The sequence below is a fragment of the Bombus huntii genome, chromosome 13 (assembly GCF_024542735.1).
Source record: "Bombus huntii isolate Logan2020A chromosome 13, iyBomHunt1.1, whole genome shotgun sequence".
Taxonomy (NCBI): domain Eukaryota; kingdom Metazoa; phylum Arthropoda; class Insecta; order Hymenoptera; family Apidae; genus Bombus; species Bombus huntii.
Window position 1 is genome coordinate 10,642,007 of NC_066250.1, and position 5,459 is coordinate 10,647,465.

The window sequence follows — 5,459 nt, forward strand, 5'->3', positions numbered from 1 at the left end:
CAGCATCTCTCTTTTGATTTAGATCTCTATCGAGGTATTTATTTATGCATTTTTCTTCCCAAATTATTGCTCTTCTTTTCTAACATTTTCTTCTATTCCCGGGTTGTTTAGATGTTTCCGCGACGGCGGTACAAATCTCCAGTTCTGGCGGTTGTTTCGGTTATAATTATTCGAAGGTGTCGAATGTTGGTATCGAATTCTATTGTTCACTTGTTTTAGTTCTCGTGTTGCTTTCACGGCTTGGCGGTACGCATCGTCCAAGGATTGGTATCCTGCTATCTTTACTCGTAAATACACCTCGTTTGGGAGCCCCTTAACGAAAGCTTCCCTTGTGTCTCGATCTATCCTATCTTGAAATACGGTGCCGTACTCGTACCTTTCCCCGTTCATTATCGCCAGTCTGAGATCTTTGACGCGTTCTATGTAGTCCAAAATATCTTCTCCCGGTCGTTGAAATATTGTAACTAATTCCCCTTTATATTCGTTAACCGTTTTTCCCGGACCGAACATATCTTTTAATTTATCCCCGAAATCGTTTAAACTTATTACTTCTGTGTCTTCTATGGCGAGAAATGCGTGTCCGCGAAGTTTATTCGTTAATAATTTTACTAACTGAGATTCTTGATGCTTAGGAACCATGTTTCGTGCACGCTCGCATGCTCTTAAAAATCGAAATACCGAGGGTCGATGTCCGTCGAACACTGGTACTGTTTCTAGTGCATCTTTTAACTTAATTGATTGGGGATTAACTTCTATCGGTATTGTCGCTTGGGAAATTATCGGCGATGATACGGGTGTCTTGATTTCCTTTTTTATTTTCAGTGAACGCACATCGTCTTGTAATTTATTCATTGTTGTACTCATGTCGCGAAAATTTGCATCCCATGCTTTAAGTTTTTCCGATAACATCAAGATCATGTCTTTGTCCAACGATTCTAATTTAGTCGACATTATTTCTTCGGTATCTATTTTATCGATAATCGTAACAACTTTAATTCTTTGTGGAGCGAATCGAACCGTTTAAACCAACTTCAATTCTCCGTGGAGCGCATCCCACCGCTGCCACCAAAAATTTAAATCTCTAATGTTACGTATCAATTTGTTTGTTTAAATCGATCAAATCTTAAGTTTAAATTTTACTGAAAAAATTTTTTTTTCGTTTGAGTTTGAATTTAATCTGAAGGGAAATAAACTGAATTGATATTATTGTGTATGTAATACTGATATAGATTTCTAATTAATACGGTAGTTGCTGCCACCAGAAATAGTCTAAGGACTATTTCAAAATATTTTATTTTTTATTATTTTTTTTCGTTTAATGGGTAGCGTTAACTGACGCTTAATGCAACTGGTAAACGATTTCCACTTTTCGGCTAACCTGCTATGTGCAGGGATATTGGCACGGGAGAGGATTAAAGCTGGGAACAATAAATATTTGTCCTCGTTAAACGGATTTTTATTTGAATGTAGAATTGCTTAGATTATTACCTTTATATATATTTTATTAGCCGGATATATATATTTTAGCGTTGCTGGATTGGATAGGAATGTGAGATTTTTCGTTGTTTTATATAAATTTATTTTTACGTTTGACTTCTTCTTCTCTTTTAATTTCGCTGTAGTAGTTTGCCGTTAGAACCGAAACTCAATTCATTTACTACGATGGATTCTGTTACCATGATTTTCTTGCCTTTTGAGTTTAATAATCGAGGATGATTCTAACGATCCTCTCTGTGTGGGACTCGTGTGATTTCGCAAGCCTTGCCCAAAGACGGGTAATATTTTACCAACAGTGGGAGGAGGAATGCGAAGATCGATGGGTGTCTTCGATAATCGAAAACACCGTTTGCACAAGCCAACACAGCGAACGATCCTTTGGTTAAATTTTCGAAGGGAAATTGTTCTGCTATTTCTCTCTTACAATCGCATGCAATGATGGCAAGAATATCGGTTAATAGCAATGCCGGTATTGCTCTTAATTTTCGATTGACCCCGACGATGTATTTAATGGTCCTCTCTGTGCGGGACTTGTGTGATTTCCTAAGCCTTGCCCAAAGACGGGCAATATTTTGCCAACAATGGGAGGAGGAATGCGAAGATCAGTGGGTGTTTCAGTAGCTGAAAATACCGTTCGCACAAGCCGACACAGCGGACAACTCCTTTGTTTAAAGTTTAAACAATGATTCTATCTTCAAAACCGTTCACGAAAATAAAACGAGATCGATGATAGGAAGTTCTAATTCGATTCTCGAGGGCAACGAGATTATCAGAGAAGAAGGAAATTTTCAAAATTAATTTTCTTACCTTGAGGAGTAGGTGCTGCCTGGTGCCATTACCTCAGCTGCTCCGGTGGTCGTCGAAGTTTTTGTTGGGTTTATTACTTGAACTCGAATATAGTTTACTAAAGACCCCGAAACGCAAAATACTATACAAAATTTCTAAACGCAATGATGAGCGCAATAACGAACGTAGTAACAATGAACACAAAATATAATGAGCACAAGAATAATGAACGGTAATAACAATGATCACTATAATAATGAACGCAAGAATAATGAACGTAATACGAATGATCCGTAATAACAATGAACACAAAATATAATGAGCGTAATAAGAATGTTCACCAGAATAATAATGAGCGCTGCTCTATGTTGCTTCGCTTATTTATAATGCCATCCCCCACGGGGTGGTGGTCCACTGGGGGTACGCTTCCGTGGGAATCGGGATGTTGCAGTTTGGGTTTCTTGGAATCGTACGTGACAAAATGTAAATTCCGTATTTCGACTTAGTTTTTATCGGTCCTGTGCTTCTGCTGAGCTAGCGTCTAGGAGGCTTGAAGCATTCCATGCTGATCTAGTCTTTTCCGCGAGAAACTTCTATGTTTTGTACCGTGGGAATTACCCGTGTTTCTTCGGCGCGTGCAAGGGCCGGCGGCTGCAGCATCATTATTACCTCGATGTTTGCTCGGGCAACACGCGCAATTCCGCTGCTCTCCCACAACAAGGACCTCCTTCTTCGAGTTATTTTTCGTAAGTTTGGATATTCGCATATTATGGTTGTTTTTGCGATTTTAATGTTTTTTCCTTTTTTGTTGTTTCCCTAGGCTTCGGTGATCGTCGTTCGGACAATGTTTGCGGAGGCATTTCCATCAGAGGTTCCTTATTATTATTATTTTTTAGATGTATTTTGTTTTATGTACGATATATATATGTCGGAGATGAAAGAACACCGGAGCCTTTGGAATTTTGGATAATCCCGCAACATTGTAACCTAGAGTCTACTATAGCTGTAATTGAACAATTGTAGTTATTCAATCCGATTGTAATTGTTCGAGAGTTGTGATAATGAGCTTGGGCTCGAGGCGACAGTCAGTCGCCGAACGTAGCCGCGGTCACGGGATGAACGCTTTGTCTAACAAAGGTATGGAGTAATTCTATAGCTCTCCTTAAAAGAAATATTCGTGGCGACACGCGACAGTAAACATTCCAACGGTTTCTGCCCCGTGGCTCGCCACACGCAGACCCTATTCTTCGAGTAAGATGATTGCCAGATGTCGATGCGTCTCCGCAGTACATGTTCGGCTAGCTCGAGGGCCCGTTATAAATCTTAAGGTTTAGTTAACTAAAGTCCTTCAAACAGACAAACAGTCTTTGTCCCAACTACGGGAACTACCAACGTCTAAATTGGCGTTGCTGCTAATTGATCAATCTCCATATCGGTGGTTAGAAAAAGATGCTAGCCGCCCTCGAGGGAAAGTTGCTAGTGGGAGACGCCGCCCGTTGAAAAATATATCTCCCCTATCTTCCCGTAGTTGGGACAAAGACCGTTTGTCTGTTTGAAGGATTTTAGTTGACTAAATCTTAAGATTTATAACGGGCCCTCGAGCTAGCCGAACATGTACTGCGGAGACGCATCGACATCTGGCAATCATCTTACTCGAAGAATAGGGTCTGCGTGTGGTGAGCCACGGGACAGAAACCGTTGGAATGTTTACTGTCGCGTGTCGCCACGAATATTTCTTTTAAGGAGAGCTATAGAATTACTCCATACCTTTGTTAGACAAAGCGTTCATCCCGTGACCGCGGCTACGTTCGGCGACTGACTGTCGCCTCGAGCCCAAGCTCATTATCACAACTCTCGAACAATTACAATCGGATTGAATAACTACAATTGTTCAATTACAGCTATAGTAGACTCTAGGTTACAATGTTGCGGGATTATCCAAAATTCCAAAGGCTCCGGTGTTCTTTCATCTCCGACATATATATACATATACATAACTGTGTGCGTATATATATAATATACGTATAACAGCCAAAGTTCAGCTCTCAAGTGTATGCAAAACTTTTATGTTCATTTTACGCTATACCAGCATGTTTCATGAATTTGTTTGCTAACAGTATCGAAACAAATAACAAGCAGAGGACGAGCTATTCATGAATTGTTTTGCCAGCGTGTACGCTCCCAATATTTTCTATTTGAGAAAACATACTTGTTGCTATTGCAACTACAAATATTTTTACAGTCGACGCTTTTGCCGTGAATCATTGGCTAACATGTAAAATCGAGAAAAAACATGGTTTATTGTGATGGAAATGTGGAAAACCGCAAAACCGATATAGGAGGGAAAATAAAGGAACGGAAGGTAGGGATAAGTAGAAGCTTGGGGCCAAGTTTAATTCACTGAAACCGAGCTGCTTGTATTATCACAAAACAAAATTGCCAGTACGTCATTTCCGTACTCTCGTCCTCGCGAAAATGGTTTTGCTCGTTAAGAAAAAACGAAGAGACAGGGAAGAGAGGAAAAAGCAAACGGAGAGCGCTTTTAAAAAGCTGGCGAACCGTGTGTTACCACAACGAGATACGCGGTGCTATTTGTCGCTTTAAATTGTGTCGCAACTCGTTTTTGAGATCTTTGCCAGGGACGCGTTAAAACACGCTGCAAATATATTTCTGGCTTTTCTGGGGTTTAACTGAAATATGACAAATAACGTTGTAAAACATATGTACTTATGACTTACAGAGTAATTGAGTGTACAAAATATATAGTATACAAAATAGCCAGCGATTTAGGGCTTTAAAAGATCAAAAGAAAAGAAAAGAAAAGAAGAAAGATAATATGTTGTGGCAGTCTAAGTCGATCTAAGAAAATAGATAAAGGGAGGGAGGGGCAAAGCTAGTTAATCTGGAAAGAATCCAAGCGTCAATTTCAAGCATTTACAGAGAATCACTATTGAAAGTTCAAAGGCCGACTAGTGAGCTTCATCCTATCTCATATTTTAATCAGGCGATGGATCGACGAATCGTATTGATTTCGAGGATTATTATAGTTCTGTGGGAATTTTAAAGCGTGGTTTGTCTAATCTTGTCTCGTTAGTTACAGACTCTTTGGCGAGCAGCCTGAAACTTGATCCAGTTTCGAGAAAATGAAAAATTCGTTTTTCCTCTTTGCTTCCCTG